Source organism: Dromaius novaehollandiae, chromosome 1 (genome assembly GCF_036370855.1).
Source record: "Dromaius novaehollandiae isolate bDroNov1 chromosome 1, bDroNov1.hap1, whole genome shotgun sequence".
Lineage (NCBI taxonomy): Eukaryota > Metazoa > Chordata > Aves > Casuariiformes > Dromaiidae > Dromaius > Dromaius novaehollandiae.
In genome coordinates this window covers 150,959,211-150,975,114 of record NC_088098.1, presented here as the reverse complement: position 1 = coordinate 150,975,114, position 15,904 = coordinate 150,959,211, and the positions used below count along the sequence as shown (strand labels likewise).

The 15,904-nt window shown below is 39.1% G+C and overlaps 1 long non-coding RNA gene across 1 annotated transcript in view; it reads right to left on the bottom strand.

The window, feature by feature from the left end:
* LOC112984953 (uncharacterized) overlaps window positions 1-15,904 on the bottom strand; it is a 180,554-nt gene that overhangs the window by 52,076 nt on the left and 112,574 nt on the right. The window contains exon 4 of the long non-coding RNA XR_010386366.1: window positions 937-1,031. This is a non-coding gene — a long non-coding RNA (uncharacterized LOC112984953). The remainder of the gene's footprint in view (window positions 1-936; window positions 1,032-15,904) is intronic.

Here is a 15,904-nt window from a genome sequence, read left to right as displayed (position 1 = left end):
ACAGCAGTTACCAGGGGTGCAAAGCACTTAGATGCAAGTCTCTCTTCCCTCTATTTTACCTATTTTTAGAAACAGAGAGCTATCCAAAGGAGGAAAGTACTCTAAACCCTACTGGCTGAGGCAAATAACCTGTGAAAACCTGTGACATAGGAGGTTGGCTGGCATGAAATGAGGGCTCCTACACACCTGGATGAACACCTTAACCATCACAATATTGCCCCCCGCCTTTTTTTGGAAACTTCTAAATGTCATGGCTTCATCTTGATGTAGCTGGGAAACACACTGGAATACAGTATCCTAGTGGGACAGGAGAACTTTTTCCTTCTCAGATGTAGCTGTGACTGAACTATGAGCTGAATTTTGCATTCAAAGCTGAAATCCAGTAAGATAGTGATTTGATTTTTGGTGGTTATCTTGATTTGGTAGTGCAGTGGAAAATGATATGTACTTCACATAAATTTAATGACACAGTCACAGCTAAGTGAAAAATCCCACAGTAGCAGCAACTGCGTACAGCTTTTGGTGTAAGGATTAGCTGCCTTTAAAGTAGACTTCCCTCACCAGACTAAGACCTGATTGCAATACCTTCTTGTCTCTTCTTTACCTCAATCCATAATTTTTAGAGTTCAGAATAATTAGAGTCCAATAATTTCTTCATAGGAACAGTCATACAGTGCTGAACTACATACCCCAGTAAGTCTGAAGGAATAATGGCAGTTCTGAGCAAAGCTTGCTAAACTGAAGCAAAATAAGTGTCTCTGCAACTGAATGTCAGTACTGCTGCTTTGCAAAGCTTTATACTTCATGGGAATAAACTTTAGTACTACACAGACTTAAAAAAAACCCAACCAACCAACCCAGAACTCCACAATATGTCTTGCGGGTGCCTTTAAATACTATTAAAATTGAATTTGACTAGACTTGCTCAAATCGGACCTGTTATCAACAACACATTGTCTCAGGAGACCAACATTTGTCCAGTTAGGGCTTCCTTCATTAATCGTCCAGCATCAAGCAAGCCAAATCCAAATCTGTGGAGAAAAAGCAATTAGATATTTTAAGCAGTGATAAGAACACCACAAATAATCAATTTCTATGGCATTAGCAGCTACCTGGTTCAGGAAAAGTCTATAAAAGCTAGAATTTATTGCAGAACACAAGACAGCTTACAGAGCATTGATTCTTAGTAGTATGCATAAATTGCTGGATTTAAAGAGAAATCCCTTATGGGCCTTACCTTTAATTTTGTTTCCCTTTTAAGGGGAAAATAAGGATAAGGTGTCCATGAGGCAAAACTATACCAAAATGAATGTCTAATGGACGTTAAACAGAATTTGTCCACTTTTCAGAAGAACAGACAACTACCATACTGTTTATAGCAATTATGAGTAACCTGATGCATGAACCTCATAAAAGAGGAGCAGCTAAATACAATGATAGCATTATATGCTTAGAAACATATTAATTATGCTTATTTTTAAAACATGCATTGCACCTGAAGAATTAGGAGACCAGAAATCATTTTTGCATATTATCGGGACATAGATTACTTCACTTTAAAAAGCCATCTTTTCCTCTACTTTGTAATCTCATACCAGAGTTTTAAAATCTACATTAACCTTTGTGATTTTTAACTACTTATGAAAGCAAAAAAAAAAAAAAAAAAAAAAAAAAAAAAGGCAAAGCAAAACACAGCAAACAAAACCTCACTGTCCACAGACGACAACACAAAATTTTCAAAATTATTTCATTGTAATTTTCCTGAAAAATGATTTCTGTATTTCCTGTATAGATATTATAGCTGATCTTTACATGAGAACTGAAATATTTCCAAACTCAGATTTCTAGCCCAACAGGCTTAGAAGTCAAAAGGGATTTCTAAGATCATCTCATCTGACCTCCCATGTACATATACTAGAATCTTTCCCCAGGAGCTGGATTAAATCATGTCTTTCAGAAAGATGTCTAATCTCATTTTAAAGACTCCAAGCTATGGTGAGTTCACCTCCTCCGTGAGTAAGCTGTTCTAACGTTTAATTACCCTTACTTCTATGAAACGGTGTCTTATTTCAAGGTTGAATTTGTCTAACTTAGCATTAAAATACTGAAAACGCTCAGTGTTTGAGAGAGAGCAAATATAAGTGACATGATACATTTTATACTAATCCTAAATCAAAAGATTATGGAAATACAGAAAACATGACAACTAAAGCTCTAGTCTGGCAAACATTTATGCAAGGGGGTAGCTTTCTGCATAGGAAATAGTTTCTTTCAGTTCAACAAGCCTACACACGTGTAAAGTTACACCAGGGCATCAAATAAAATTTAAAAAGAGATGTTTGGAGTGACTTTTCCTGAGAAAAACATTAGGCATTAATTACTAATTACTCCCTCCATCTCTGTCCCCACTTTGATCAGTCTTTGAGGTCGGATACTATAAACTACTACTAAAGAAGAAAAAGTGAAAAGACTTCTTATTCCAGAAACGTGATTGCTGCCACAGGGGGATGATTGCTGAAATCCAAACACAATCCAAGGGGGGAGGGAGGGGGAAAAAAAAAGAATAAAAAAAGGAGAGAGTTGTGAAGATAATTAAAACTTTGCAACAATTCAGTAGTGGTGCTGATAAAAACAGCACTGCTGGCTGAATGCAAATAAGATGGTAAAGGCCTTGTTTGGATTATGGTAATTACTCAGTCTGAAGTTAGCTCCAGCCACACACACATATGAGCACACACACACACACACAGCAGTGGAGTGGAACCTGACAACTATACTTGGCATGTGATCATAAAATTCCCTGGCACCCTCTCAGGATGCCATGTGGAGCTATTTGTACAGTTAGGTACAAGGCTCTGCAGCGCAGGAAATACCATCGGAAGTACTGCTGACCCACATGGCCTTCTGCGAGAGGCTGCTCCCGTACTTATCACTGGCCTGGATTCAAAAGTGAGCTCTGGAGAAGGCAAATCAGCTGAACACGTTTGGTCTAAAAATGTCATTTTGGAATATGCTAAGATATTTCCTTATATTAGACCATTTTGTTTGCCCCAAAGATTTGTCAAGTGCAATTGAATGCATACACATCACAATGCATGCCGTTGCCAGAACAAAATAATTTCAACGTGTCCTTTAGTACTTCGATAAAATACAGGCAGTCAGTGTTGAAACGAGATGCCCTGTGAAAGTCTTCTGCGCACTGGCATTCTGCGTTTCTTCCAGGAACTTGTTTCTTTAAAATTTGGGACCAGTCCAAACGAGCAGATTTTGTGTAAGAATGAAGAAGGGGACCAGCTCAACCTCTCCTCTTGCCTTCTAGACGGTGGAGTTGAGGCAGGATAATTTATGTTATGAAAAATCATTAAAGAAATTACAATTTTGAACTCTGATTCCTAAATAATAAAGCCTGTATGAGGACAATATCATTACAAATAACCCTATTAATTCGTTGATTCAGCTTTAGAGCCAATTCTGATATATGACAAAGAAGTGTTTCTTCAACAATTTTCACAAGTTAATATTAAATAATATTGGCACACACATCATTTTTATTACTGAGTTCTTTGATTTGTTCACCCTGCACGATCTCTACAGCCATGTGTTTTATGGCCTACGCATCACAGCAGAAACTCCCATTAGTAACAGCATACAGTGGAGGAGATGCGAACTTTGCAATAAGCCTTCCCATCCTCATCCTGCTTTCAGTTAGCGCTGAAGAGGCTGTTTTGAGCAGATCAGAATTCGCACAACCTGATCACCACGGCTGAAAGTACACCCTTACTGTGAAGGGCAAGCTCCCCTGCCTGGCACGTTCAAAGCCTGCAGAGACTCTATCAAATCTGAATTCATACATGGCTGCCAATGCCAAGAGATAGTCCACTGACCGACGGGATCCTTTGAGGAGGCACCCACGCACCCCTCCTCCTTTCCCCCCCACCACTGCTTTCACCCCCACGCCATTTTTCTCTCTTTCACCTGCTCTCTCTGCATCGACCCAGTGTGGTTGCTATAACAGACACATGCACACACAAGTGCATCAGGCTCAAGATGCTGCAAGGTACTTGGATTGCTGTAGTTCAGCTGAGACGCAAATCAGGTGTGTTTTGGCTAGCTGTAAGAGCCTTAGTTTCTTTTCCCTCCCTTCCCCACAAAGAATACCACCTTAAAAGATTACTCTAACAGCTGATAGGCAAAAAATTGGAATTACATGATGTGTTTTCTTAAATTCTCTTGGTGATGTTCATAGAATTTTTTCTCTGAGATTTTCCCTTGATCAAGACAAATAAGTAAAGTATAGAAGTAAAAAAGGGAAAATTAAAAACTGCCAAGATCTCAACTCTTACAGCTCACCTAACAGTATTAATCCCAAGACTAGTGAGTGTACAACAGGAGAGAAACAACGGGATGCAAATATGCAATTTCAGCTTCAAGATTCAATTTGATGGGCGTTATCATGAAAAGGGTAGTCAATATAAATTATACATATTACCTTAATATCATCTATTTCATTTTCCCTTATTTTACACATTTTTAATTACCTGAGGTTACATTTGAAAAGATGCAAAAGTTGGGTGATGGTCCTAGCAATCAAGAATGTTAAGTAGTTCAGAAAAGGAACAGTGTTACTTTGCCATAAAATATGAACATTTGTGAAGGACATAATAATACATCATCGAGGGAAAAAATTAAAAAAAATGTGAAGGATTTTTAGATGTGAAAGAAACTAATGAAAATGCACATTTATTAGTTCATATTAGACAAAAAGCACTTTATAACTATATAGCACTACTATTGCGATAAATATAGTATCTGAACCAAAATGCTCAGTGCTTCTCAATACTGCAAGATATGGGATTATGTGACTTAAAATTGAGCAATAATGATAAGACTTAAAAGACAAACTGAAGACTCACAAGATCTTGAATTTTTGTATTATACATAAATTTTGAAAATGAATGATAAGTTTCTGGACCCTTTAGTGTTTTGTACTGCATGGATTTTTTTTATTAGTGTGGACAAGTAAATTTTATTTGATAGCTTGTTGTATTTAAAGACAGTGTAAAACTCTCATTGCAAACAGTTGTTTACAGTGCGCTTTTCAGCACAAAGCTGTTTTAAAGCTCAATTGTGCATTTTGCAGATAAAGTGGGAAAACTAACTGAAGGCTGTATTGTAAGCAGCGGTTGCCGTGGAAACCCCAGTTTCAAGAGCTGGTTCTCCATTACCACTTAATTTAGGCTTCCTAATTGCATTCCACTAAATCGGTAGCGACAATATCTGCAGAGCAAAACTGCATGCCCAGTCTAGCGCAAACCTCTTTGAAACAGGCTTTTTGAAAGCCAGGAGCTATAAAAACTCAGCATGACGTGGAGCATATGAGAAACCTGTAGTTCAAATGTACTGCTGCTTGCTTTCTCATCCTTAGTAACTTCAGTGCACTCCACACCAATCTATTAGTTCAGTCTACCTTAAAGATCATAAAGCTCTGCCATGTGGAAACTCATCTGTCCACCAACACATTGGTGCAAAATAGATTTAATTGTACTCCCAACCCAGTATCATGTCCATCTTATTTTACTACACACCAGCAGGTAGCCAGTGCAGAGCCTTACTTTCCTTGAACTGCCCTTGCTCCATAATACGAGCAGAACAATACTTTCTCAGTTTAAATCATTTGCCACTGTTCAGCTGTGCAGCAAGCTAGACCGCCCATATGTGACCTAAAGAGTGCCTTGTCAGAACCACTAGACATAAAAGCATTCCAATTATCGACCACACTGCTTTAATAGAGGAGGCAACTAATATGATAGTGTAAGTGATTCTGCCACTGAGAAGCTCTTCGTCACTGTCAGATTAACACTTGAGTTAAACTCTTGTAAATCAGTCACATTATGCTGTTGGTTGAGAAATAAACACAGACCTATTATGCTTAGAATTCCAGAGGGCTCTCCCGCAATAGGAGTTACACAGGATGCCCTATTAATCTGAATTTTGTCATGTTTATTATTTTGCGATTACTAATGTGGGTAATGTTGGAAAGATTTAAGTTGTCTATGATTAGATTCTGAAATGGATGTACATGCCTAGCAAAACCTTCTGCAAGGGAAAATGAGAGAGACAGAGAGAAAGAGAGGGAGAGAGGGAGACAGCTTATGTGTAACTTCTGACTGAAAAAAGCCAGCCAGACCACCAATTTAATTAAATCCCATAACTCTTTTTTTAAAGCACAGAGCATTTAAAAGCAAAATACTTCAGTGTCTTCAAGCACAAGACCTCCCACAAGCTCACAGCGAAGTGCACCTCCTAGCCACTAATGTGGTTGCATTTGAGCCCTCTAATACGTATTAAATGAATGCTCAAATTGAAAATAATAAGTAAACATATGCTCTTTCAGTGTTTTATTCCATTCCACAATATTATTGAACAGTGATAAAAGGCCTTTAAGTCATTCAGCTCATCATGAACTTTTTTAGTTTTGCAGATTATCTCGTGTTTCTGCATGGCCTTCTGCTCTCCCTGAGCTGATCTGCAACCAAAACGGACACACCTTAGTTTTTGATATTTGGGTTTGGGATGCAAAAGAATGGATGGATGAAGACTGTTAACACAGGCTGTGGATTTGCTTTTAGTGACTCAGTTCTGTGTTTTCAATGAAGCCCTTTCAGATGTTTAGTGATGCTGTGAGAGAAGGAGACAAAGCCAGTGACTAGAAGACTGCTGATAAGTTTGTGCAGTCACAACGCAGCCTTTAGACACCCCTCAGGCTTTCCAGCTGGCTCCTCTTTAGATTTTAGGAGCCCTATCCAGAACCCAAGCAGATGCCCTGAGCAAAAATACATACAGATCTTTCTGAAAGCCTTGATCTGAGATCATAAGAGTGTCTCAGGGCAGAAGCAGCAGCCACAAATATATTTTGGGCTAAACATCCTTCGCATGCTATCATCTTTCTCCAGAAAAGTAGGGAAAACAGCTTTCATGACACTGCTTTTCTGTTTGGGTTTCCACTAAGCTCTTCTGGGGAAACAGGGAAAAATGGTAAGAGAGAAGGAATAGGAAGGGATGGGCACTAAGCCACTAAAATTCTACAGAAAAACTGATGGAAAGTTAATATGGCTGGAAACTGCATTTATTTTTATACCCCATTCTGCCCTTAGGAAGGCCTTTAAAAAGGGGCAGCAGCAGAAGCCAAGGGGAGGCCAGTAAAATCATATTAGAAGTTGAGGAGAGCCAGAAAGGACGCTGAAGGGCACTGTAGAAAAGCAAGACCTTGAAAAAGCTATGTGGGAACTTGAGGGAGGAAACCCTTCACCTCCTGTCTCAGCTGAAGCGATTTGGGGCAGAACTCGATAAGGGACTGCTCAGGGGATCATCTGCATTAGATTAAACTAATTTCCTTGGGTAGGACTATTGGAAGAGATTGTAGACATACATTACTTTTTCTCTGCAGTCTTTAAAGCTTAACAGATTAAAAAAAAAAAAACAAAAAACCCTTGACTATCAGAGACATGCTATATTTGAAGAAAATTCTGTTTTTCAGCTTATGTAATTCATGTCCTAGAGAACAACAAAGGAAAAATAAAAAGCTCTCAAGAGACAATGGGCTCTATTCTGTCCTCACATGCATGGCTTAGTTACAAGTGGGATTCGAGCCAACTTCCATGCTCAGCTACACACGTGCAGTTTCCTTTGACTTAAGCAAAGCATATATTTTTATGGTCAGATTCTAGCCTTTTTGTGTATGTAAATTGCTGTGATTTATTTATTATTTGTATTATAAGGATCAGGGCCCCACTGTTGAGTTTTGGCAAAACAGTGCTCCGTGGTCTGTCTACCAGAGGACTGCAGTCTGGGGGACCCAGCACTGTGTGAAGGGTGCGGGGAGGGAGACAGTCTAATCATCGGTTCTTTATATGGCTATATCTTTCTCAATGGTAAAGAAGGGTACAAGTAAATCACAGTCACCTAGGAAATAACTGGCTTTCTTGACACATCCTTTACCCATCACCTGCAGCTGCCCCTGGGCTCAGACTCAGGAGTGGATTCAGATCTCTGTGCCCCTTTCCCATCCCTCCTTTCCCCCTAGCCTGACGTCGCTTGCTACCCCAGAGTTACTGAACTGCTGGTGCAGAAACTCCTGAACCATACAGTCTTCAGTCCTAAAGCTGGTTTATCCTGGGTGGGTGCTCAGTCCTAACTGCTCCAAGCATCTGCTTTGAACAGGTTCTACATACTGCTAGAGCCAATTTCTGTGCTCAGCTACACATGCACAGTTTCCTTTGACTTAAACAGAGCATATATTTTTTTATGGGCTGAATATGGTATTTTGTGTGTGATTCTACATGGGAACCAGAGTCCAGCTGGTTCCCCTTTGCTGGGGGCTTGGAAGTGCCCTGGCAGGAACTGCTATAGGGGAAGAATATGAAGGAACAAGGATTTGGGGGTGGAAGAGGGGAGGGCAATGCAGGGGACTTCAAGCCCTCCAGAAAGAGCTGGTGGTGTGTTCAGTCTCCTTAATGGGCTGGATGCCCACCTGCATGCAGGCAAAGGGTGGCTGCGGCTCCGCAGGTTTCCAAGGGAAGAGTATCAGGCCGGGGAGCAGAGCCGGGGAGGAACTTCTCCCTGTCCCTCGCCACCCCTGGTGCCTGTCCCAGAGGAAGTCAGAGTGGGAACTAACACACATGAAACTGGTGCTGTTCCAACTCCCCAGGAAGAAAACAACATTTTTTCAAGCTATGTGATTCTTGCTTGTAGCTACGTGACACATTATTTAATGACTATGAAATACAGCGTTGTTCTGATTTTGAAGATACGTACATGTTTGGAGGATGGCTCTCATTTTTTTAAATGCTCTTTAAATGCAACAATTACAAACACCTTCATTTTCTTGTTGTTGCTGACTTGCTCATTGACATTTTAAGCTAAACAGCATATGGCTTATAGCTTTGTACAGGCAATTGTATACAATTCATACATTTTGTCAAATTAAAAAGCCTTGAAAACATGATGGCAATTTTCAGAACTATAGGTTTATTCTTAAAACTAGAGATGTGTTGGGCTATTCTTCACTTTCACAGACTTTTCCAAGTGATGCAAAGCAAGTTGCTCAGAGCATCCCACTTTCCTGGCTGCAAAATAACAATAACAGCACAGGTGGATATTTAGATATTTAATTCCCACATGTTTTCAAAGTTCTTTGTGGTCTGCAGATGGAAAGGTATTACTAGAGTGTAGGGTATTAATTATTGTTATCAGCATCTAAGTCTTCTCTCACCCAAGATTTAAATCAGCTTCCCCTGGAAACATAGGAAATAGGATTTAAAAGGTCCTCCTGCATCAAGTTCAATTCCCAGCTTTTGCTGTCAACTACACATCACATAACTGGTTTCATGAAATGATCAAGTTTCACTTTGGAACCAGCTAAGTTTCTCACTTGCCCTACTTCTGTTAGAGGTCTGTTCCAGAGTTCCATGCCTGTGCTTCCTCCTAATTTCCTGTTCAAGTTTATTCACAGCCATCTTATAACCATTTGTCCTCATGTCAATGTTGTCCTTTAAATAGCTCTTCTCCCTCCTTGTATATTTATAGACAGTGATTATGTTCCCTCTCAGGCTTTGTTTTGTTTGTGTAAACAAGTGAAGCACTTTTAGTCTCCCTTATTAGATAGCCTTTCCTCTTCATCCCAGCACACCTTCTCCATGCTCGTCCCAGTCTGAATTAATTTTCTTGCACATGGGTGGCCAAAGTTGTACACTGTACCGCAGTGCTTTGCCTAAAACAACAACATTCAATGAAAAATGGAAAAAGCACTGCCAGATAACATTGTGTCATCACACAGTTTTATAGCCACAATTTATTCAAGGCTCATAGCCACACTTTTATTAACAAGGAATGTGATCCAGATCAGTTAAATACCTAACTTGTATCTTTTTTTTAGCCAGCTGCTGAAGCTATGCCATCCACCTAAAGTGGATGCCTGAAACAACTACTTACTTTATTATTTTTGTTCTTAGACCTGAATTGTATCATCTTGAATTTGTGCTACTGCATTTTATTTGGTCCTTTCTCCTATTCCTTCCCTTTCTCTTCCCCTGTTGCTTCCTTTTCCTTTTCTCTCTTTACAATATTATCTCTCTCCTCAACCATGGTAGTTTTTCCTAGCTTTATGTTACCAGCAAATTTCCTTAGCACATACTTCCTTGTCTCTTGCATGGTTATTAATGAAAATGTGACCATACAAAAAGATCGGTCCTAAAAGTAGTCTCCGTAGGACCCCATTACTAACTTCAGTACATCCCAGTAGATCCTTTTTCAGCACAACCCACGGACACCTCTTCTTCAGTCTGTTCCTTACAATTCTTCCAGCTGATCTCTGCTTTCTCTAGTTTAACTAATTTCCCTCCCCCACAACTCCTTATAGTATGATTTATGGAAATTGACAGAGGTGCGATCTATTGTATTTCTTTCTTCAAAAAAGTCCTATTATTTATGAAAGAAAGTTGTCAGGGCAGTATGGAATGATCTATTTTTGGTAAAAATCTGATGTATTTCAACATATCTTTCATTTCCTTCAAAATTCATTTTAAAACCTGGCATGCAATGACAAAATATTAGGAATTTGAACAAATACTGCAAAAAACATGTGCTTGGTACTATAATGGGTTAATTGCTGCAGTGCAGGAGGCTGATATAGAGCCACACAAAGGTGTATGCCTTAATGAGGAGTTGGTAAGGAGCCCTGGGGCATGGAATAGGGGCTAATATAAAGGAGAAAACAGTAGGATAGAAAGCCAAACAACCCAAAAAAAGATACATCTATTCTTTACTTGTTTATGCTGCAATTACTGTCTTGCACGAACACCAGGCCATGCACAACAACCTTCTAGACAAAACTCAGAAACAGTCAAGTAACTTGATGACACCAGATACATGCATAAGATATTTCTGTCCCAGACTTAATTTTTTATGTTTTAAGGTTTTACTGGAGCTCCCTACTATGTTTTTGCAAAACAATGATGTCAGTTAACCTGAAAACACAGGGGAAGAATTACACAGTGGAACATTACTTAGATTGGTGGACATACTGTTCTTTCAGTCAATACTTTTGACTTCTGGGCAGACAACCTGTTCCCGAGCTACTTTTTTTAAAGAGCAATTTTTGAAAGTCATCAAGTTTGCTTGAACTAAGGAGAGTTCAGGAAATATTGGAAAGAAGTGACTCCAACACCTGGTTCAAAAATAGCTTCACTGCAAATGTAATGACACTGATCAACTTCATACCATGTTGTTCAGGTTTTCAGGTGAGACTCCATCTGGTTACTATTTCTGATGCATCAGAAATGTAACAAGAATAATCTTTCTTACAGTATTTTGAATGAAATCAGTTTTTTTTTTTTTCTTTTTAGGTGGTGGTGGGAACCTTGAAATACATGAGGAGGAAAAACGAAGCAAGACCAAACCAAAGTTGTTCAAACCTCAACAAATGTTTGGCTTGGCTCCTGTTCTGTCCAGAATGGTTCATCCATCTCTTGCTATCTCTTTTGTTCCATGCAAACATTAGATAGCTTTCAGTCATAATTTATCTAATAGATTTTTTATTAAGTAGATAGAATTCACTTATTTTTACAACTTGGACACAAGTAGTGGTCAGTTTATAAATACTTCTGCTAACTGTAACACAACATGGTATTATATGTCCTTCACAAATTACTAATAACTGGACATGCTTTTCTAGGGTTAATTCCAGTAATCACTCAGTATTATAAATAGAACTGGGAACACAGACTTACTGGTACATTGATAATCATCTAGGTAAATGATGAAGGTAGCTCCCAAGCCAAAGAAAATGATCCTCGAAAGCATATTTCTATAAAACACAGTTAAATACATAGTCTATAAATCAAAACTCTGAAGACCCTCTCTGAAATATTAAACTAGAATGAAGTAGAAAGAGAGCATATCTGTACATCAGCTTTACACTTTTTCTTTCCCTTTTTTTAAATTCTTTTTTTCTTCTGCTGCATCTTTTTTCTTTTTCCTACCACATTTGACCCTCCAGCCTTCTGCTTCTTCCTTGCTCTTTTTCAGAAAGAGAAGAACTCAGATACCTTGGTGACAACCAGCAACATAAATCATATGATTGGAAAAGATGCCTGTAATTATTTCCTGTTGCTTTGCTCTGTCTTATGCCCTTTCTCTTCTTTCCTCTAGAATATGACACATAGGATCAGGCTGTAAGTCTCCCAGGTCTAACATTCAATCTCTCTGAAACTACCAGCATATCAGGTCTCCTTCTGTTCTTTAACAGAGACTGACTTAAAACCCGAAGCATGGGATTAATATCGCTCTTACAAAATAGATAACCACAAGTATTTTGTACCATTTGTGTAACTATCTCAGACAGTGCTTGGTCTCAGTGTCACACAAGGGCAATTATTGCTGCAGGCTAATTATCCACAGTGGCTGGGGAGGGGAAGTGTTTTCTTTTCATCAGTTTCCAAAGTCAACCTTTCACTTTCTGGCCATATCTCCTTACCTTCAAATAATGATAGGACAGGGAGGATATAAGTTCCTGATTGACCCCTGCTATTATTTGGCACCCATTTATTATATCAACTCCTATTTTGCCTCCTTCCTTTATTTTCAAAGTCTCCCATTTATTTATCTGTTACTAGCTTTTTTTCTGTGGTGTGGCCTAGGCAGGCCTTTGCAGGGTCTTTGTACTAAGTATTGCTTAATCATTTAAGAAAGCAACCCCTTGCTCTGAACAGCTTGTAACCAACATGCAAACAGGGGAGGGAGCAAGCAGTAATGCACTCATTAAGGAGCTGCAGCACCAGAAACAGGTTGTGTGCACCTATGGAAGTGTAGTCCTAGATTGGGATGTCCATCATTTTTGTGTCATCAATTTTGTGCTGCCTGTCACTATATATCTCTTCATGGCTGCTGATGATCAGCGGCTGGCGGTCTCTATGCTCCACTCCCTGTGGATGGAGCGGAGAAGACTACATGCAGCAGAGAGAGACAGGGAGCCAGCAGAGCTGCAGGGCTGGTGGCCACCCTAGGCTGGTGGCCACCCTAGGCTGGCAATCTCACCTACGCCAGCGTCAGTGCACACACAAGCAGCCGGGCTGGTGAGGTCGGCATGGGCCATCCCCACACTTGTGCCACTGAGTCCTTGGGGTGAGCAAGGAGGAGAGGTGAGAGGAGAAGAGTGTTGTGTGGTTCACCAGCCTTATGGGAAGTGTGGGAGGGGGGCATTTGGTAGTAAATAGAAAGAGGTGGGCAAATTTGCAGAAGAGATGGAAGAAGATAGGGGCTTTTTTGGGGAGGGTGGTAGGAATGAAGGATGGGAAGCTCAGGGAAGGTGAGGCATCCTTCTTAAGATGAAAGACTTGTCCCTAATACTAGAATGCAAGAAGGACTGGTCCATCATCAGCCCCTTGAAAACATTACTTGCTGATGAGGAAGAAGCAAAGACATGCTGAATTTTCCACTAAGCTGGTAGCAGATAAATTTATGCAATTAACTATTTTATATAGTTTATATATTTTATAACTATATTACTATTTGATCAGTAGTTTATGCAAGTCTGATCTCAGAATTTTAATGGTAATTTCTCACCATGTTTGTCCTGGATTCAATCACATTCTGCCATGTCATCAAGAAACCAAACAGAACTTGCTTGTCAGCAATAGGGAACGGTCTAAATTCTGTAGTCTCAATAACAGTGAGCCACAGGTGAATGAATTTTAGGAATTCGCAAGTGAACAGTCTGTATAAAACTGTGACAACAGTATCTCTGACTCTTATTGAATGGAAAACCAATTCCCACTGAATTGTTTATCACAAAAAATTGCTACATTACAAATCTCATCAAATTAGTCTTAAAATTTAATGCATCAAGGGCAGATCTGCATATAAACTTTTGTGAAAGTGATTAAATTGGTTCTCATCCATATTCTTGTGATATTGTTGGATATCTACATGATCAATTATTTTGGAATAGAAGTCTCCTCTATTGATTTTTCTTAAATAATTTATTCACTGAAATCAGTCATCTTTGCTACATAATAGGGCCCAAAGAGGGAATTAAACCAAATTACTAAAATAAATGTTAAAATAAAAGCTTATATCATTAATTTGGGTCACTATGGAATGTCAAAAAGTTTCTACAAATTAACCCAAAGAAAGCTGCTTCTGCTCATATGCATTGCTTATATGACTGATATTACTGTCCAGAGCAGACCTCTAAGTGGTTGAATCATCCATTCTTCAAAACTGGAAGTCTAACACAAGTCAATTGCTTCTATTCTAGGCTCTCTCAATCTCTGTATGAGTGAACAGAGGAAAGAAATATAGCTGGATATACTATTAGGGGTAATGTTCAAACAAGAAAGTAATATACAAATATTACTTTAAACTCTATCCCTTCAAGAAACTGCTGAGACCTCTAATTCTCGTGATGATACCTTTGGGAGCTGTAGGGTATCTTGCAAACATTGCTGTATGTCACAGTATGTCTTTAACAGCACATGAATGAAAACACTGTATTGCAAGAATATCACAAGGAATAATCCATGTAGTTGATCATTTCCATTTCCATTTAACAAACAATTTGTTAGGCAGATGCAATTGTTGCTGCGGAGATTCCATAATCTTAAATTTGGGATGATACAGTAATTTGAAAGATTCATTTCAAACACTGGCTAAGGAAATCACTAGAATGCTGAGACATAAATATATCTGTGCAGAAATCAGGGGAAACAGGGAATTAGTCTTAACTGGCTTTTTATTTAAAAACACAAAACAAAAATTGTATAATTTTATATAAATATGGACATTTTTACCCAGGATACAGGAAGCTAATCAGGTTTCTTGTGATGAAAGTTTTCTCTTTGTTATAATTATTGTCTATTATTTGTGTAGTGATATGCCTTCAGGCCCTGAACTAGAAGCCAGGTTCCATCATAATAGATATTGAGCATGTAAGGAAAAGACAGCCTCCCCCTCCAAAGCGTTCTTGAGCTAAATTTATGTCTATGTTGCAGTCAGAAGACAGAAGTGACTGCATGTAGCATGGAGATCCTGGAGCTAGTTTTAAGTTAGGCAGCTTGGTAACCTAGACCCAGGAACATGGGCTCAGTGAGGGCTAATTACCCTGCCTTCTTGGCAGATTTTGCAAAGGTGGCAGGGAAAAAGCAAAAAGTGAATCTGGAGGGAAAAAAAAAAGACTAAAAAGCAGGGAAAGCTGGTGCTATTATCAGATTTTACATGTAAATAAATGGCTCAGGAGCATATAAGGGGTAGAGGGAAGGGAAGGTTAGAGGTGAAGAAAAAGTTTGGAGTTACACTCGGTCTAATGGCAAAATCCCTGCTGGAAGGTAACTGTGCAAATTAGCCTGCCATCTTCTGCTGTACACAAGATGCTCCTGGTGGAGGAACATGCAGCTAGCATCTTTCCATGCCACGAGGGATTAATTGAGCATAATGCCTTTTGGAAAGTAACAGCATTTTCTTGGGAGGCAACAAGGGAAAACTGATAGTTTTGCTGTGTAACTGAGCTTCATAATGAAATGTTGCCATACGGTGAATCCTTGTTGCCTCATTCCTCTTAAACCTTTATTAAAAAAAGCTTTTTAATTGTATTACTTGATTGTTTAATTTGGGGGTCTTATTGCACAATTCCATACAAAATATATGTTTGGACTCTACTGGACGAGCCAGCATGGTTCTCAGAAGTCAGGAATATGAAAATTAAGGTCCAATGGCCAAATTCCCCACCTTTGTGCAAATACATTATTACAGAGTCTAACTATATTGCCTGTTTCTTTGCTTTGACACTTTGTAGATCCTCAAATAAAGTGTTTAACCTAGAACTCTAATGTGTCCATAACTATAAAACTAT